The sequence below is a fragment of the Motacilla alba genome, chromosome 1A (genome assembly GCF_015832195.1).
Source record: "Motacilla alba alba isolate MOTALB_02 chromosome 1A, Motacilla_alba_V1.0_pri, whole genome shotgun sequence".
In the NCBI taxonomy this organism is placed as follows: domain Eukaryota; kingdom Metazoa; phylum Chordata; class Aves; order Passeriformes; family Motacillidae; genus Motacilla; species Motacilla alba.
In genome coordinates, this window is record NC_052031.1 from 62485875 (window position 1) to 62506992 (window position 21118).

General features: G+C 37.3%; 1 long non-coding RNA gene across 6 annotated transcripts in view; it reads left to right on the forward strand.

The window, feature by feature from the left end:
- Positions 1-21118, forward strand: part of LOC119708253 — a 100882-nt gene that overhangs the window by 55398 nt on the left and 24366 nt on the right. For 4 of the 6 annotated variants that reach the window (XR_005259005.1, XR_005259004.1, XR_005259001.1 and 1 more), the window contains 3 exons: positions 13206-13353; positions 18699-18780; positions 20903-20996. This is a non-coding gene — a long non-coding RNA (uncharacterized LOC119708253). Of the gene's footprint in view, positions 1-13205; positions 13354-18698; positions 18781-20545; positions 20731-20902; positions 20997-21118 lie in introns of those variants that run through there. The other 2 variants (XR_005259002.1, XR_005259006.1) reach the window with 2 other exon arrangements.

The window sequence follows — 21118 nt, forward strand, 5'->3', positions numbered from 1 at the left end:
CAGCACCTAAGAACTGCACCTAGGAGCTAAGGCAGAATCAATTTACCCAAGGGAAGCTTTAGCTACTCTAGCCTTGAGAAGATCCTTCTGCCTCCTGCTTGTTTCAGTCTCAATGTTAGGTTTCATGGCAAAACTCGGGTAGCTCTCCCCATTCAACAGACAGCCTTGAGCACCAGGCACTAAATCAGGTGCTTCACCTGGAAGAGCTCCACTGTCTTTATCTTTGGTTGTATCTGTGTATGCACAAGGGAGGCACATCACAGCTTCCTAAAGCAGTTTGTAATGCACTAACACAGGAACAAAAATCAGACCAAAAAACCACAGGACATCGAATCCTGCCATGTACGGTGGATCCTCACGTGTGTCATCAGTGGGTCTGGGTTCTTGAGCACGTCTGTTTAGCACTTGAGCTGACAAAGTAATCTGTAGTGGCAGAAGGCTTTTATCTTCCACTAGGGGGGAATGGATACACATACTTTGCTGGTGAGTTAACAAATCTTTGCTAGCTCATGAACAAATTATGAGACTTGGGGGTAATAGGTTAACTGGCCCTAAGGCAAGGATTAAGAAAGTCCTAGCCTAAAAATAGAAACACACCCCAAGAATGATGCCATGTTTAATTTTATCTGTCTGTATTTCTGTGAGCTTTTGAAATGCCTAGGTCATTTCTTTTTTTTCCTGTGACTAAGAGGGAAAAAGACGAAAAAGTAGGACTTTAAGGAGAACACCATGTATTGCAAGATGCACAGTAAAAGTGTACGGATAGGTGAAGCAGAAAACTTTTTGGTGGCTGGAAGCTGGGTTCTCAGTTCAAAAACCCTGAGCTGCCCTCACCATAGACACCAGTTCCTGTGCTACACACAATGGCCCAAAGCTCCCTCAGTCCATTCACTGCAGTCAATTGCAGCTGACAGGGAAACCATCCCAGCTGTTTCTGCATCCAGTTACTGTGAAGCAAAGGTGACATGACCTGACACTTAGAGATCTTTCCAAAATCTAAACCAATGATGTGAAGATCCCGGTTCTTGAATCTTTGGTGGCTGAAGTTGGGAGAACTTTTGAGTTTGGGTCTCAGTTAGGCCCTCACACTTGTGGTGTGCCAAGGACTCCTTGCTTCCCAACAGCCTTATAAATGGAAGCTCTTCTGACTGTGTCTCCTTGGGCCTCAGTTACTGCTCTCAGCTTTTTATTTCTCTATGTGTGTTCATTCTTCTATTAATGCCAGTTCTCCCCTCTTTCCCACCGCTGTGGGAAAGAATTTTCATTCACTATGGGCCTCTCCAGTTCCCACTGTAGTCAACAAGTGCTTTGCTATTGACTTCCATGAGAACAAGATCTGGCCTTTCCTATTTTTTCTCTCTTCACCCACCCACATCTGTCATCTATCTATTCTTATGCTGTTTCTCTAGACTTTTTCTTTTTTTAAAATTCTGTGTCCAATATTATAAACTTCATAATTTTTAAAAATATTTCTCTGGCCTCTTTATGCACTGTAATCTGAACCCTTTGCTCTAAACCTTCCTAACTTTTCACACACCCATTCCCTTGTCCCTCTTTCATTTTGTTTCTTTTCCAGCCTTTTGCTTTCCTGGTTTAACCTCTCTGACTGACATAGCAAACAGAAAAACAAACAAAAGTACTAAGACTTTCTTACAGTAGCTGTGTGAGGTGGTGCTTTGAATTCATCAAAGGGTATTCATTTTTCAAATTTTAATAGCCTGGGTAGGAATCTTGTTCATTATTAATCTGTGTTAGAATTGTAATGAAACACTGTGGTGGTGGTAATTAAATTTCAAGACAGATGCTTCATAAATAAAGAAGCATTTCATAAATATCAAATTATGTCACTATCCTAGCATGTGCAGGTTCTCTGTCATTACAGAGATGTGATAATTATCTCTGGTTATTCATTACAATTTAAGAATGGATAAAGAATAGAAAATGTAGGCATGAAGGAGGGAAATACCTGAGGCACCGAGGTTGTACCTTAGATCTTTTATATGTTTCAGAGGGTTTTGCCTTTTTAATTCAGCACTCATTTCAGCATGGAGAATATGTAGTTAAGTAATTCCTGTCTTCAGCAGTAATTTCACTGTATGTTTCACTGACTGCTGAATAGCCCTTTTTCTTGCACCAGGCTCTCTCTTTGAACACTGCTTTCCCCACTGGTGCTTTCATAGATACGGCAAACTTGAAAACATGTTTCTTCAGGTTTTAAAAACCTGGGACTGACAGGCCTGTAGTTTTCAAGGTCCTCCTTGCCCTTCTTGAAAGGTGGGACAATGTTTGCCAACTTCCAGTGAGCTGGGACCTCTCTGGATTCCCAGGACCACTCAAAAATCATCGAGAGATGTTCTACAATTACTAAAGTGTTGCAGTGGGGTTCATTTTGTGAATTGGAGAGAAGTTTCACTTATGCATCGCTGGTGCACAACATTCCTTTAGCATATCTGCATATAAATAGCAGTAGACCCATCCTTGTATCCATGTTAATATTTTGTGTGTGCAGAGATGTGCTTCGCTGTGTAATTCCAAATCATGTGCTAAAGTCCAGTCAACACCTTTGTAGATTTAAATGCAAATCAAGTAGTTCTGGCATTTAATTTTTATTAATCACAAAGTACTCTAAACTTTCTCAGAGTCTGATCTTTTCATCCTAAGCTTATTTGATCTTCATCCAAGTAACCAGCATGATTCAGTATTCTCCCAGGATATAATATTATAGTTTGCAAAGTGATTGTTAAATGCATTAATAATTTCAATGGGATCATTAATAACATCTCTTGTCAGCGACCTAGCTTGGATAATAACTTTCTTGTGACTTGCATGAATTTTTTTTTTTTTTCTGGGGGGAAGGGTATCCTTTTCCAGAGGTTTCTAGAGGTCTTTTAGTTGTTTTCCAGTGGCTGAAATAGCTTTTAACAGTGGTATGTCTTGAGGTTTATGCACTCGTTTCTAAGAAAATGTGATAATTGGTTAACCAACCATTCCTCTGTAGTTGTCCTGATTGCTTAACCTAATAACTCCACCAATATTTTCTGTAAATAACAGTAATTATACATATTTTTCATAATATTGTCTTGTTGTTACAGAGTAATTTAAGGCAGCAAATGTCTATTGACAGAAATCATTAATCTAATAAGATAGTGTGGCAAAGGCATGTCTTGTGGACTGAATATTAATTTGGCAGAATTTCAGTCTATAAGAGCAATGTATTATCATTGCTGGTATTTTCATATCAAGACAGACGCTGGATTGCAGTGGGTAGTTCTCTGGCTGTTGGCCTATTGTAAAGGAACCCAAAATGCAATGTAACTTGGCGAGAGAGACAGTAATCATCTTCATCTCCCCATTTACCCCTGCCAGTCTGATAGATTGCTGTGGCAACATTCATCTTGCAGATCACCATTTCCTCCTTGAATGACATCAATCTATCCCTGTGCACCTCCACATTCCCTAAATTGCTGTCTCCTCTTTACTCTCTGTGGAATAAACCAAGTCCAACTACTTGCCGCCCACAGTTCAAGCAAGGATCCTCCTTCCTTATCTACCTTGCTATGATGTGTAGCAGTGGAGTCAAGGGCTGAGGTGTTGCCCTTTATCAAAGGACATAAGTCAATACAGAAAATTCAGTTGTGGAAACAACAATATATCCTGCTAAAACAATGAGAGGGAAATCCCTGCCAAATGTTGATGTAACTCACTAGCAACCAGTTCTGTAAGTTGTCTCTGTGCACTGTCTGGTGTGAGCAAGCCAGATTTCACTGTCTTAGGAAAATGAGAAAGTCCTTAGGTAGGTCTGCTTGTAACTGTCCTTCATTGAAATATATTCTGGTTCCTCTTCTCTGCTGTCTCTTTCCATCTGATGTGTCAGTATTGTACAGCTGAAGAGCAAAATTTATTATGTATTATCAACAGCAGTCCCACTTTTGAGTTTTTTGCACGTACATTGAAATGGCAGGATGGGTCCATAGCTGTAGACTGCAATGGTTACTGAGGTTGGCGTCCTTTGCACAGTGAACACAGGTGCAAGATAATTCATTTACTGTCCCATCCCTGGCAGTGTTCAAGGCCAGGCTGGATGGAGCTGTGAGCAGCCTGGTGTAGCGGAAGGTGTCCCTGCCTATGGCAGAGGGTTTGGAACTAGACTCTCTATCTGGTCGGTTGGCCTTCTAACCCAAACCTTTCTATAGTCCTATGATTCTGTAATTCTATGTCTTCTGTCTTTCTAAACCTAGAAAGTTTAAATAACATTTTTCAGGAGCATACTGTTGCAATTGTACTTTTGGAGGGTTATCTTGGATATATTATTCTTCAGTCAATTCCCTAAGTCAGCTAAGAGCGTCCCATAAAAATCTTAATCTTAAGTCAGCAACCAGTGGGTGCAAGTGAGCTGGTGGTAGCAGCTGGGAAATGCAGGCATTCCCACAATGACCGTGTCATTGTGTGCATTGGCATAAGCATCACTCTTGGAAATTTGCCTTCTTGTGCTTACCCTCTTTCCTTACCTTTCCCAGAAAACAAAAAGCTCACCACTTAGTAGCGGTTGCTTTACTCTTCTGAATCATTTCACTGAAGCAACGCCTAAACAAAACATAAGTGTATACAGTTAGCTAGAGACAGAATTTTCCGATAAACTCCAGCTCAGAGAATGATTGGTAGAGTGGAAAGAAGGATATTCAATCTGGCCTTGTTTTACACAGTCCCTATAGGTGTTTTTTATTATCAAGGTACTAAACAAGGTGTAAATCAAGCATTGTAGCTTCAGTTCTGTGGAGTTTTGTATCCTGTAACTTTGATTCTTCTTGGCATGTAGACAAACTGGGTAAGTATTTATCTCTTCTATTCAGATGAGGGGCTGAAACTTATGTTGTTAGCATTACAGAATCATAGAAATTAAAGATGGAAAAATTTTATTAGATCATCTACAGTAGTAGTTCATCATCTTGCCAATACAAGCATTTTACTATAGAACAATGACTGCTTGCCCAAAGCCGCAGAGAGAATCAGTGTCAGAGCCAGGATTAAAACTCAAGGAGTTTCTGGCTCCCTGTCCTCTACTCAGACGGCAAGAGCATTCTGCAGAAAAGCTAGATTGTCCAAACATTAACAAAAAGCAGCAGGGATGATTTGATTAATTCAGATTTGTTGCTAAAAGGCCTGTAGTGTTTTTGATTAGCTCTTGGGCCCTCATCAGGCTTAGAGGGGTGTGTGTGTGGTAAATTTCCTTTTACCAGTTTGTTACCTACAAGAACCTGAAGCGATATGTATTCTTGAGAACCATGCAATTAAAACACTACTTCCAGAAAATCCCTATGAATATATGGATCAGCATCTTTATGATAAATAGGTCAGACTTAATCCTCTAAACTCTTGAAGATCTATTTTCAATAGCCCACACAGTGCCTTACTGGACACTCTGAAAAGTACTGTGATATGTATTAATATTAATAAATATTTATTTACTGGACATGAGAGCTAAAGTTAGAAGTTATTTCTGAGGGGTAGATTTTTTTTGTTCATAAGCAACTGCACCATGAAAATTCCATATCCTTAACTTGCAGGGCTATTTGTGAACACCAGTTATTCTGCATCCCATACATATTTTCAAGGATAAGTAGTACATGGGAGGTGCTTAGTATTTTTATTATTACTGTATAGCACTCTGTATATATATTTTATAGACGCTTATGTAGCACCTACAGAAAGAAGACTAAAAGAGTCAGTATTTGCTGCACAGCTTGCTTTTCAATTCCACACCAGGGTTTTCACACACGGGTTTCTACAATAAAAGTATTATTATTGGTACTGGAAAAACTGCCTACTATTACAGATTTCAGATGTATCTCATTATAAAGTCTTGTTTTCAGTAGCTAAACTTTAACTGTGTAAAGAAAGTTTTTATTTATATGTATCCACCTCAGATAGGATTTTCTGAGAAAATTTCTAAGAAACTTTGATGAAAAATTGCAACTATTTTACATCTGAATCCCAGTGTTTTGCAGCAGGAATAGAAAGTTTATCAAAAGGGGATCTTTATCTTGGATGTCTGCTTTCTTTCTGTTTTGAACAAAGTTTTCCGGATATTCTGAGATGTTCTGGAAGCAGGTTTTCTTCACTTAACTTTTTCCCACTTAAAAATGAAGTTTTCCACTGGTCTGATTCTGTTTACTCTTGAACACCAAGTCTTTTGCCTCTTCAGTGCTCTTTTGGTCCTTCCCCCGTTGTCAGATAACTTCTCAGACACTAAAAAATGACACTCAGTGTTGAGCCTTGCATTGCATTTTAGCAGGAATCTGAGAATGAGTGGTTACACGCTGTGGCAATGCAGAAGATAATGAGAATTAACTCTGCGTGCAGCTAAGGTTGTGCTTTCACAATCACTTGAAGATGATCTAAGTAGATGCTTCTGCCAAAAGTGGTGACCTCACCTATCCCCAGACAATGGTGGCATATTCCTGCTTCTTGACTTTGGAAGAACTAATCCAGATGACAACTACTAACTTTTCAGCTGAATTAGTTTAATAACACTGTACCCATGAAGATGGTAGCACAGAAGTGGAAGTAAGGTTGCTTACCTATGGCAGGGACAGGGAATGTTAGCTCATACAGGCAGCAGCTGGAATTATCTTTCATTTGCTAGCAGGCATGTCCTCCTCACCATTCCATTGATGATACATAATCTTTAAATTCAGTCAGCAGCCTGTCAGTATGGAGATTAGTGAATAAGACATGGTTGGTAAATGTCAACAACTTTTGAACATGTTACTTGAGATATTTATCTACCACTTAAAAATTATTAGGGATATTCATAGGGTTTCTGTTGTATGCCTGTATTCCCTTTACTGTGTTTTGGACCACCTGATTTTCACATTTAATTTTGCTGTGAAGGATGGAATTAATTTTATTTTAAATGTCTGTAATGTAAAATTTGGAACCTGACCACCTAGACTCCCTTTAATCATCAATGAAATGTTATTGGGACTATTAGGTGGGGGTCTCTCTAAGTAACCTGTCGTTAGGATTAATCTCGCTCTAGAAAAGCTCACCTTGCTCTATTGAGGAAATAAAACAATTAATTCTCTACAGATGAATAGTCACATTACAATTTATACATTGTTATATGAAATGAAGTGCCAATCAAAAGCCATCTAACCCGGTCAACCCAAGGATCGGTTGGGCAAGGAAAACAAAAAGTTAAGGTTTCCTTATGGGAGTATCCATGCTAGAACAAAAAGATAAGTTTTCCTTATGGGAGTATCCATGCTAATATTTGTGCCCATCATCTGAGTCTTACCAGTGCAACACTGCTGTACCCTTCAGTTCAGACCTTCTGGTTTACTTGGAGCTGTAGTGTCCAGGTTGAGGGTAATTAATGAATAAACTCTTCACTATGAGTGCATTGGGACACTGGAACACATTGCCCAGAGGAACTGTGGATGCCCCATCCCTGGAAGTGTTCAAGATCATCAAGTTGGGGTGATCTAGTGGAAGGTGTCCCTTCCAATAACAGAGGCATGGAACTAGATCATCTTTAAGACCCTTTCCAACCAAAAAAATTCAGTGATTATGGGAGACTGGGCCAGAGAGGCTGAAATTGTTTGGCAAATTCATGATGCAGCTGGGAATAAATGGAGCTGAAGGCAAGAACAACCAGTAAGAGCAATCAATGACCAACTCAGTTGTTTTTCTAAACTATAACTGTCTGTGCCATGCAGCAGGGTATATCAGCCCCATCCATGACTTGTGGGTATCAGAATAGTGCAATATTATGGATGTTGTCATTTCTCTATTTTTCTCTTTTAAAAATATAAGTATGGATTCAAATTTAAGCACTTGTCAGTGAGAATTATCATTAAGACAATCCCTAAAGGATCATCATCCATGTTACATTTTATGTGAAAGTGAGATCTCAGTTGGGAATTTACACTGTTCCTCTTCAAGGTTAGCATATTTCCCTGAATTTCAAGATTACATGGGCCTATGTAAAAAAGCCCAAAAAACAGATATGCCTGGAAAAATGAAATTAGTATACTCTCTCCTAATTTCAAGTGGAGGAAAAAACAAACAGGTGAGTACATATAAGTCAATCAAGTATGCTGTTGTACTGCTGCATGCAAATACCTTGAAATTATTTTAAAGAAATCAATAATATTTTTAAAGCCCCAAACTTTAGGATTCAATAATCCTTGCAAAATATAAATAACTTTCTAAAACCTCTGTAGGTATTTTTGTTTTTAAACTAAATCTGATGAATGCCACTGTGTACAGTAGTATTGTCATGCTTTGTTTGGTGTTATGTACTGTGGACTAACTGAATAAGAGATCTAGCTACACAATGAAAATTAGACAGTTATTAAGTATTTGTTGAATTATGGCCAAAACAAATAAAGTAATCATTCAGTTCGATTAAATTATGCTTTAAATTTAAGCACTAGATAGGTGTTAACTTCAATTGAGTAATATGTAAGAAATAAACAGCTCACTTTCCAGCTGGGCATTTACAGCCTTTGGCAAGTAACTAACAGTAGCTTCAGAGAGATTTAAGTGGTTAGGTTAAGTTCTATGCATTGGGAGCATGAGGCATGAGAAGAGCTTCAGCATATGAGAACAAGGGATGATCCCAATGAAAAGCACATATGTGCATTTCATATCCTGTGAATTCTCTGGCTCTAGTTGGAGATCATGCCATTGTTTCTAAATAGCTCTGATATTCCCCCCTGTGTCAGTGCTAAGCATTGTTAAAGTTTAATACTACTTCTGTGCTGTTCAGTTTTTCAGTTTTCTTGGCACACTCCACTGAGGAAGAGGAATGCTCAGGGCTAAAAATGAATAACTTAATTGCTGGGCCAAATTCTGAGTCCCTCAACTGAGCAGAACTCCCACTAATTTGAGAGGAACTTTTGTTCAATTGACTGCATAACTTGAATCATTGTCCCATGTTAACCTCTGGTAGCTTAGTTAGCCTCATTGCAAGATACACAGGGAAAACATCTTAATCCTGAGGAGCTGAGTCTAAAACTGTGGCACTAAAATCCTCTTTTAAAACAGTTTTTGTTTTCTAGCTTCACTTTGATTTAATATTCGCAGCTGCTGGTGGAGAAGGTTACTTCTATACTAGCTGAGGCTTTGGTTTTGAGTTACCCTGCTGCATCCTGGGAGAGCAAGAGTAAAAATTTGGACTGTTTTTCAATAAAACAATATCTATTTTGGAAATTACTTACACGTTCTTGCAAGATTATTGCTTTTGCTAATCCAGCTAACTGACTCAAATTCACTGTAATTTCAGATAAGCAAGCCACTGGGAAATTTTGTTGTGTTGCATTCAAGGATGGTTGCAATTCACAGATGGATAAAACAGGGGGCTCTCCCTCCTCTTCTGTTTATGACAGTCAGTAAGCAATATGTTCTGTAATATTTCTGGAAGAAAGAAAAAACGCTGCAAAAAATAGGGCATAAGAGACAATTTTTAAGGTTTCTAGTCTGGCTTCATGCATGGTTGCTTGGTTCTCAAAGCAAAAGCACCTCATACTATTATTATATGAGAACTATTATTAACATTTTTATTGTTTAAATAATTTATTATGAAAAATAATTTAAAGGAGAAAACCAGACAGCTTCTTGACAGTTGACAGCTTTTGTGGCAATAAAAGCAAGTCTTTCAAAATTCCTCAAATTTATTTTACACTCTGCATTTTCAAGTCAGAAGGGAAAATAGCATTACTTTTGATGGAATTTAGATCAGAATAAAAAAAAAACCAAACCCAACATTATAAATTTCAGAGAAATAGAAAATTTCAGCTTGAATTGTCATCTGTTGGTCTCATGTACTGACATTTATGGGAATATTTCCATTTTGGTTTTCATGTCTTGTGACTGAGGTTATCACAATCTTATTCTAAATCTTGTCTTAATAACCTTAGTGTTAAGCCCCTTTTGATGGATTTAGGAAAAACAGTTTAAGACATTTGTTTTTCATTCAATGACTTAAAGTGGTGAATGACTTCACCATAACACTCATGAGTTATTTGTTTTTATCTTGATAATCCAAAACATGCACCTTGTTTTTGTTCTCAATTTGTCAAGCTTCAATTTCCAGTTGTTCGTTCTTGATATTTATCTTTAATTAAAAAAAAAAAACAAAAAACAAAACTACTACCAAAAATATTCTTATTTAATCACTAATAAGCTATTATCAGGTCATCTAGTTATCCTTGGACAAATTGACTAGATTGAGCTGTTCTGTTCTGTCATTCTATGACTAATTTTCCACGCTATGATTCATTCCTAGTTTGCTTTCCTGAGCCTTGCACAAATTTTTAACATCTTTGTTTTAAGACTGGACATCAAGAATTACACCTACTATTCTAGTAGTGGCCTCACTGCTAAGAATCACATGTAAAAATCACTACAAAATGCATTATTCAAATTCTATTGCCATAGGGGCCAGGTAGTACCCAGCTACCATGATAGATATAAAAGCTGTAATAACATTCCATCCCAACCTTTTCTTTGGTTTTGGTTCCTGTGGTTCTATGCACTCACCATGCCCATTTAGCTCTGAATTTTGGTTGTTCCAAAACTGTAAAGTGAAACTCATCTCAGCCCACAGTTCTTCCCTTTCTACCCCCTGAATTTTGTGCTGAAACTATGCAAAAATGTGCATTTTTGTTATTTTTATTTAAACAGCAAAAATAGTTTGGCTCAACTGTGCTGAAAACTGGGTCATGGCTTGTTCAAAATATTTGCAGCCCTTTCAAGGAACATTGGTTGTACTTAGCGCTTGTAAGGAACTCTGAATTTAGGTGTCAGGTGAGAACATTGTCCTCAGTTAAATGAATTTGCTTTTTAATGTTTCAGAATATGCTATTGTAAGTTAACTCCTGTTCATTTTCTTTCTGTGAGTTAGTGATTAAAGTTAAAAGTTCAAATATTTTTGTGTTCGGAAGGTGTCACATTGAATTTAAATTAAGTGTACTGCATATAAAAATCTCTCCGTAAGGAATTGAACTCAGGCCTGTTTTCCAATGACACCTGTGCCTGTGATTTCACAAAAACACTGCCTTGTACGAGCTGGGCTCAGCATGGTTGGGCTGAGGGCTCACAACAAAGTCACAGTAGTTCAACAAGGCATCGTGCACCAGCAGAGCAACAGTTACAGCATGGAGGATGTCCTCAGCTCAAAGCAAATATAAGGTCATCCAACAGGAATGTTCAGGCACAGGTTGAATTACAGAAGCTTTTTTAAGTCTTGGTAGCTGACTTGGTGTGTCCTCTCAGACAGTCAGTCATAAATTAATAGAACCCAGCTTAAGTCTCAAGGAAAAAGTAGGAGAAAGGTTATATTGCCTTGCATGTGAAGGAGGCTAGCTGACAAGACAAACATGAAATGTCAAAGAGTTTCAGTTGGTATATGGAAACTTGGTTGTCTATATGACAGTAATGCAGATTGCTGTTAAAAAGTATATCTCTTGTGGTATGTGTTTAACATTATGAAACTTCTGGTAAATGTACTCCAATTCATAGATTTTAATGAGGACTACAAATCTTTTTTGGCAAAACAGGCTGGATTTCCAGCAAATATGGAGCAAACTTTTCTTTGGAGTGGAACTGTGTAAAGTCTGCCTATTTCAGCCTTTCTTTGTTTTTTAACTGATGCAAACCTGTAGGCTTAAATGAAAAAAAAAAATCATCCTGCTCTTCAGCAACTGTTCAGTCCAGCTCTGAAAGCTGAATTAGTCTGGACTTATGGGAAGAGTAGGTTTCATACTTTATTTCTAAATGTGAATGGGAGAATTATATCAATTTTGTACGTCCATCATTTTCACTCTGAGCATGGGTGAGAGAACACCAGCTAAAGAAGTTAGTTCATTTATGTTCCTTTAATGAATAGATGGCAGCATGTTTATAAGAATTCAGTTTGTTCAAGGACTGAGGAAATCAAACTGTAGACATGTTTTTTGGGATAGTAGTAAACACCACAATTTCAGATTGGCTTTGAGAGATTTTAAAAAGTGTATTTCATTTATTAAATCTTTGTGCCATGTCTTGAAATTGAAATACAAAGTACAACCCAAGGAGTATGGAGCTATTTGGCTTGACTGTTGTAAAAAAGGCATGGAATCACAAGTTGCTGGATTTTTCACATGAAGAAACATGGAATTAAAAGTCAGCAAGTTTTGAAAATTGTTGCAAATTCTAGACCCATTCCAGCTCTTTGAAATACTTGGGAAACCTTAAAGTAACTCAAGGTGTGAATTTTTGGAAAGCATGAGTGAATTTTTGGAAAGCAAAGTTCACCTGGGTGAGCTTTGGGGGCCAGACACCACATGATTCTGCTGCGAAGCAGTCCCTGATGATCCTGTGCAATGCAGTGGAGGGATTGAAGGGATTTGCAGTGCCAGGGTATCTACTGGACCCAAACCACTTGTTATCCATTTCCGTAAAAGTAGCGTAGAACATGAAACCAAAGTCCAGTATACTTTTTTTTTTTGGTAAAATTATTAAGACTGTGGAGACAGTCACTTGAGCTAACAATACTTAGGAAAACCTTGAGTAGATGCCCTTAAGTCAGCATAAAGGTACATTTTTCCACGTAACTGCACCTCAGATGTAATGCATCTTGAAGACAAACTAATGAAGTATTCCTATTTGCAGGGAGGCAGGAATTATTATTATTATTATTATTATTATTATTATTATTATTATTATTATTATTATTAATAATAATAATAATAATAATAATAATAATAATAATAATTACTAGAATGATTTAAAGGTTGTCCAAAATCCAGTTCGTAAAAACACTGAATATTTTTAAGTTTGTGATAGCAACATACAAAATCTTTAGGTGTTCCAGAAAGCAGTCACTCTTCACTTTTAGCGAGCATAAGACATAGTTATAGCTAAATAAAACACATGCATGTGTTTCTCTGTTTCTCTTTCCTTACATGTTCAACTCAAACTAATACAAGTCATGTTTTTCTTGGGTATCAGACAAAAGTCTCCTTCAACTCATTTTTGTAGCTAATTTTCTTCTTCAAGTTGCTTCTCGAGCTCATATCTTAACCAATTGTTTTATTCTTAAGTGTCCTTTCTTATTGAATCTCATCACTTTCATCGGTTGGTCACATATTTTCCACTAGAGATTCATTGCTGGTTATCAATCCACTTTGCTTCACTGGTGTTTCTGTTTCTTTCTCCAGCATATTCTGATACCAGTCACTGTGATCACTCAGTCCAGAGATGTACATGTGACACAGGTTAGTCCACCACTCCTATGAGTCTCAGCAGACATCTCACAAAGAAATCACCAGTCTGAAGTCCAGAAACATGGATCAGAAAGTTAATCAGGTAAAGGAATGTATATTATTAACATTTAATGAAGAGGGTTATTTGTCATATAGTCTTCCACTCCATGAGAAGACCTTGTCAGCTCTAGTGTAACAAGCAAACCCTACACAGCGCAGATAAATACTAAATTTTTGGCCATCCCTTGTAAACCAATACCATCATGCTTCAGGTAGCTCTCTTCATATCTGCTACAATACCTAAACAAAATGGGGTGAGTTGAGGACAGAGTTGCAGCCCTAACTCTGAATTTCCTGGCTTTTGTGGGCTTAAGTCATACCCTTAATGTTATTTGAAAGTATTTTTTTGTGGTTTAATATATACTATAACTTTTTCTTTTGTGACAACTGGATTTATACTGGCTTCATCCCTAATACCACTGGAAACTGGAAGCAGGTCATAGTGTGAGCCTGTCTTCCAAATATTTTAAACAGAAAGTCACCATTCGGCACTCATCGCTCTTGTTCTCCAATAAAAGTTCAGTGTTCCACTTCAATTAGAATGATACCTCTTATGTCAATACCACTATTTGTCCTCCTGAATGTTGAAGGTGAACAAATGAACAAAAATCTCCTTGTACTTTTCTGCTTTCTGTTTTACTCATATGAAAGACCTGTGTTTAGTGGAAAAAAAGCAAGGTATGTTTTTTTTTCACCAGAAATTCTTTTGTTGTCTTTTAATTTGATTTTCCTTGGTTGATTCAATAATTATTCTATGGTCAAATATTTTTATGCTACAGACTGCAATCACATTGACCAAAATCTGCCTATCTCTCCAATAAGTACTATTTAATATCTTCATATTAAAGCCATAGTCCTTGGTTGTCTGAGTAACGTTACACCACATAACAAAATAAGTCCATGTGCAGTTGTTGATGTGAAGTCCTGCCTACTAATGACTTCTCAGGTCACAGAGCTGAAGAATATTGCTGGAAGTCAAATCAGTTTCATCAGAATGCTCTTCATCCCCCATGTGTACATAAGCATTAATTAAAAGAAAAATCCTTGTATCACCAATTCTGTGGAGAACTGACTGCCTGCAGAATAAAATATGTACGAATCCACATGCTTCTTCCTTGAGGAGGAAGCCGGCGGATCAGATCCTGCATTTATACAGCCCAGAGTCATGAGAAACAAAGGATGGAGAAACCTGTGGTAGGAAATGAAAGAGGGGATCAGTGGAAGGAAAATTGTAGAAGACAAGATCTTGAAGAATCCATGGGTACTGCTTGTGTCCCTATACAAGCAGGCAACAGAAAGTTCCAACCCCAAGGGTTATCCCACCATCATGCCAAACGCTTTCTTCTGAGAGAGTGATCTTATGGTCCCTTTGATGAAATATGAGTGGGGGCTGTTGCTGAATCAGGAGTCTCACCCTGCCCAGCCTTCTGACAGTATGTTCCTGTCATTTTTCTTTACCACTGAATGAAAAGTATCATTCTCATTCATACAGCCTTGGAGAGAAGCTGGATAAGAGGAAGAATTCCACAGACAAAGAGGTCAGAAAAAGTCTTGAACAGCTGATCTGCTCCCTGTCTGATGGAAAAACTTTGCTGACATCACTTTTGTAATTCAAAAGCTTTTGTTGTATATCCAGGAAGTCAGTAGACACTAACTTATTTTTGGACAGACAGCTGTTGTTTGCAATTTGCTTGGTTCCTTGTATTGTCATAAAGGTGTAACTCAGCATTTCAAAGCAGTTTGAGAGAAGCAATTTTAGAACCCGTGATTTTCAGGCCCTTATACCTTTTAGTACCAGGAGAATACTGTTAGGTTTGTTTTCTACTTCATGCAAAAAATTGATAGGATATAATTTGCAGTGGTGGGCATTGTCATGAGTATATAATTTGGTGATGCATTAGAATCTGTCTCTTTTAAGGCTATCTGCCATTATTTTTTAATTTTATACATTAATAAATAATTAAGCAATAATCATCACTGTCACATAAATGGAAGGCCAGATTTTCTCCCTCTTCAAGAGGCTGAGAAGCTGAAACAGCCTTATGCAGAATAGTCAAATTTAAGTTCTAGAATGGTCAAAATTAAGTTCTAGGAGACATTACCTCTGCCAGCCACTGTCTAGAAGGGATTGCTCAGAACACTGTGTAAGGTCTGTATTTGCAGGAGAAATCCCTTCATTAAACTAAGCCTGTATAAACCCTCTCTTCCTTTGTTGTCTGATGTAGCTTTCCCTTTGAAGAACATCCATAACAAGAAGGAGAAACAATACCTTTTTACTCTTGAAAGTCAGTTGGGAAATTTTGGCATTTGGCAGATCAAGTGTTAAGTTTTTTTGTCATATTATTGAACCTCAATTTTTCTCACCTGTTATAAGGTCCACACACTTACTCCTTAAATCTCGTGTACTTTTCTGACAATACAAAGAAGTCGAGCTGTTTTGTTTTGGGTTTTTTTTGTTTGTTATTTGGGAGCATTTAAAATACATTTGGAGATTGTCATGGTGAACCACATGGCCTGTTTCTTCCACCTTCCTTCCTTTTTGGTGGCTAGCAGAACTGTGCACAGGGCTCTTGAAATCCCAGGCTGAAACAGTATTTTTCTAGTAATTGGTGTAAGCGCCATTAAAAATAAGTTTTTCATCTGTATGGTTTTGCAGAAACAACAAAAGTTCACAAGACTGTGAATTTGTCAAAAACAGGGCAATGTTCTGGTAGAGGGGGCATTTTTCCACATTTTCAAAGCTCAAAAATCTCATAAAATGACAGTGGTGATATTGTGGCCGATGAATAGTTTTAAGGTCATTGTCTTGCTGCATCTCCACGTGACAGATCAACTCTTTTTTCATCTTGTTTCCATTCTTTTGGGCTGCTCTAAGTAGCAGAAGGAGTTTGTTTGCTCCCTCAAAATACAGTACAGTACGGAGGAATGTGTGTGTCTATGTATGGACACACATAAGTGCACAAAACCACAGAGGTTAGTTTTAATTTACTTTAAAATGCGTAAGCGTGTTTGGGAGATGGAAACTAAGAAAATTCATAATAAGGCTGAATGTAGTCCAGGAACCTTGTAAGATTTGAGAATAGAAAGAAGTTTTCCAATCTTTCATGTATGGAAATACCAGATGAGTCAAAGAGTGTTCTCTGAGCTAGGAACTTCCAGAGCTTCTCTTTCTATGTCAGCAGCATCGCCTTATAACTTGTTTTTAAAGGCCACCCAGTATCCACAGCCACCCTTGATTTAACTGGAGCTTTGGGTGCTCAGAACCCCTGAAACTGGGCTTATGGCTGCCATGGTGCTTCAGGAATTGCAGGCACAAAAAAACAGTTTAGAGAAGTTAACATCTGGCATTTTGGTTAAAATAAGACTTGCTAAATGTAACAATTCCTGGTAAAAAATTACACCTGAGATTTTAAAAACCCCTCCCCGCCCCCACCCCCAACAAAAAAACCCACAAAACTAAAAAAATCCACAAAAAAACCCAAAACTAAAAACCCCCCAAAAACCCTAAAAACAACAACAACAACAACAACAAAACAACAAAGGAAAGAAAACCTGACTTAATCAGCTATGCTTTTAAAATGCTTTTGACCACAAACAGTTTGGAGCAACCAACTGCAATCTATTAAATTTCAGCTCACAGGGATTTCAATTTTTCCTCAACCTTTTCTGGTATATTATGTAAGTATTTTTAGGAAATTGACAGTTCTTACTGAGTTTAAAAGAAATATCTAGCTTTATGAGGAGAAACCAATTAATATCCACAGCTTCTATGGTAGACTTTAGAAACTAAGGAGATTTTTTGTTATTCATTGATGAATATGTTCTATATTAATTTTTTTTCTTCTGGGACTTACTTCATTTTAACGTTAGGGTAAAATCCAGCCTGATTTATGCAAGTGCCATTTTGCAGAATGCTGGAATTTTAATACATTTCTTTCTTTGGGATGAATAAAGTAAGCTGAAGTTGCCTTAGAGAGTGTGTTTATCTAGAGCAAGATTTTTTTCAATATCTAACTTATATAGGAGAGATTTTTTACATATAATAATTCATGAAGGATGAAGGTTTAAATAACATAGGCAATATTTAAATGCTATATAGGTACTTATAATTACAGTAATTCTTTATCCACATAGATTTTTCAGGAGTTTTAGTGAGAATTGAAACCTGTTCATGTCAATGGCCATGGAAATAACTATGTTTGCTAATGAATGGAAAAATCAGCTGTGTTGTTCGGGTAATCTGTTTTGGAAGTCACGAAGCAATAAAATCTAATTACTAAATCCTTCTTTCACAGATTTTCAGAGGCAGTCCGTTATCAGCTATTCTACTTTTGTAGGGTTTATTAAATATTTTATGGAGAAGTCCCATTTCACATGGTATATTTCACCATCTCAGTTAGGATGGTGGTTCTTATATCTAGGCATAGATGTGTGCTTAATGGCTAGAAGTGTTATACTGCTTCTTGGAAGCTGATTAAAGGCAGTGTTTGCTTTGGGGCTGTGTGATGATTTTAAGTCTTTTTAGAGGGTTCATCTAGTACCTTTCCTTTCCCCACCATTCTTTTTTTTTTTTTTTTTTTTTTTTTTTTTTTTTTTGGCTATGCCAGATACAAAGAGCTGAATGATTTGATGATTTGTATGAACTAATTTTTATCAAAGTTGCCATCGAAACCAATTTTGAGCAGTGTCAGAAGAGGTGGGGATGTGGGGGGAAAGATGAGGCCTTTCCTTACATGGAGGAAATAGCAGCCTTCAGGTAGCAAGTGTGAGGTGATGGGATGAGAGAGAGAGAAAGGAGCTGCATGGTGAACCAAATATCAACAGTTCTGTACATGGGTAAAGGGGCAGTAGGAACAGGAGACAGATTTAACTTGGGAACTCTGATTTTGGTATCTGATTCAGAACAAAACCATTTTCATTTTGGAGCTTGTAACTAACTGATGGAAGAATTAGAAGAAAATGTAAGTGTTGGGGAGAAAAAAATTACTTGGAAGCCTCTCTGCCTATCTATTTTGACAAGAGAATACCATTGGATTGGTTTCCATTTCATGCAAAAATTGATAGGATATAATCCTATAGGATTTGCAATGATGGGCATTATGCTCAGTATATGATTTGGGGATGGGTTAGAATTTGCCTCTTTTGAGGCTGTCTGCAGTTATTGTTCAATAAATTGGATAATTAAGCAATAATTATCACTGTTACATAAACAAAAGGCTAGATTTTCACTCACTTAAAGAAGCTGAGAAGCTGAAAGGGTGTTAGCCTTATGGAGAATGGCCAAAAGTCATCTGTACTGTGCCTTCCACTTAAAAACCAAAAAATATTCTTGAGTTTAAGAAATAAATAAGTAACTCAGTGCTTACACAAAACTCTCTTGATTTCAAGGGAGATGCTCTGCATAACAGAGTGGATGAGCTTTAGCCTTCAGCCTTCCCATTTGCTTTTCTGGGGATAAATTCAGACAGAGGTAAGTATGTTCAATACATGTCTATGAACAAACATGAATTAACACTAATCTGCACAGCATTCCAAATTCATATTTTATGGGAAAAAACTTTAGTGTATACTATATTAAATTAGCAATACTACTGTAATTTATTATATTGACAAAGTAATTTTATTAAAATTCTTCTAGTAATGAAGCTATTTTAGAATTAGGCTTTGTCTTGCAGTTCATGGAGCTTTATATACTGTAGAACAAAGCAAAAAAATTGCTTTGCATTTATTTGAAAGCAGGACTTTTGAAGAGCATCATACCAATTCTGTAAAGCTTAGCAAATATTTCTGAGATTTCCAGGAACTATCTTCCTGCGTAACAAGGGTGGTAAAGGAACATTTTCTACTGGTCCTAAGGTTACTGGGGAAAGTTCACGGTCTCGGGGAGGTTTTCGGGGTGATTAACCTCAGGTGCCAAGGCTGATCCAAAGTATTTTTTCTCTGAGAAATAACTCATGCTGATCTGATTGGATTAAAGAGGTCCAGCAGATCATGGTCTTACAACTGTCTGTACCAACACTTGTGGATGCAATATTATACATTCCAATATAGAACAAGGCACAGTATTAAACAAAGAGACAGGTGGGAAGGCCTGAATTAAAAAGGCTCTCTGATACTTCTTTCTGGGCTCCTCATGTAGAAGATGATTGGCTGCTTGATAAATTAGATCTGCGCAGAAGATCTTCATTGCTTCATGAGTTGCTGCCTCAGAAGATTTTATTGTTCTGTGTAGATGATTAACACGTTTGCAGATGACTCCGCACTTACTAGTCCTGATGTTGTCCCAGGGAGAACATGGGCAAAGGTTCCTCCATGAAGTCAGTCTTGCATAGATTGTCTCAAAGACCCACTGCCTCAATCTCCTCCTCAATGGAGGGAAAATAAATGTCTTATTATCAAAATATTGTGTCATTTCAAGGTTTTAAAATTTAACAGGGCCACTGAAAGAGACAAAATGGATTAGAGGTGCAATAAACACAGAAACTGTAACAGAGACCCTCTGGGACACAACAGTCTGTGAGAGTTTGTAAAGAGGAAAGATAAAAGAAAGGTTAGATTAAGTCTTCAGCGTACTGAATGTCTCTTAGATTTTTTTTATAGAATAATATGACCGAACAATGCTTAACTCAGTTTAAAATTTTACTTTATGGTTGACCTTTTCCAGCTTCATGACGCAGTTTCAGTGGTAGGACACAGGAGACATGCCAGTGACAATGATTAAATAAAAAGAAAACCATTAAGAGAAACCATGTATATTGTTGCCTAGCAGAGAACCAAAACATTGTTTTCCTGAAAGCCACATGAATTTGTTTTCTTGGTGTTAAAAAGGGCATTAGACATCAATAGAAAAGCATGGGAAGAGAGAGCTGTGTTGTAGTAGTTATCCTTTGGATAGTGATAATATCTCCATATGACTTTTATGTGAAAATAAACATTGAATTTGCAAAATAATGCTAGGCTTAAATAGTGTGAAGGTCACACTCCAAGCAGATACTTTAAAATGCGCTTCACTTTACTGACTTTAATTACTGTCTTTCTCTACCTATTTCCAGATATTACATCAAATCTGATATGGATAAATGAAAACTTAATCTTTTCCCTGTTAATCCCTTTTGCCTTCTTTCTAATCAGTATGAATAATGCTAATCTGTTTACTCAGCCCCAGAACCCAGGCACAACCTTTGGGTTGGGCTTGAGTCCAGACCTTCACATCCAGGCTCTGCGTGTGTCTTTGCCATCTGAGACCTCTGTTCTGGGCTGGGATAAATCTGTCTCTGAACATATCAGTTTATATACCCTAACTATATATAGACAGCAAAAACAAGTAGTTTAGATCAGATAAATTTTTAGCAGGCCACAGCTGGATAAAGTGAATCCCTAGATGAGATGATGTGGGCCTGGATCATGGATTTAGCAGCATGTAAGTATAGAAAAGGTGGAATATGAAAGATGATCTGGAGAAAGAACTTTAAGGCATAGCATCATTTTGAGACGTCTAGGCAAAAGGGTTGTTTTTATTCTGTCTGGAGTTAATAAGAGCTGCTGCTTTCTTTTTTCTTTTTTCTTTTTTCTTTTTTTTTTTTTTTTTTTAGTTTCTGAAGAAAGGCAGATCCCTGACTTTTGTTCTCTTCAAAACAAGAATTAAGATACATGCGTTGAAGGAATATTGCTGAAGTCACCCAAAGTGTAAGTATTCAAAAAACAATGAACTTTGAAGTGGCATTGAAAAGCACAGTTTTTACACCAGACAAGGATTAGGAGCAGTAAATTAAACCTGGGCCAAAAGATTGTGTTAACTTTTGCTAGTG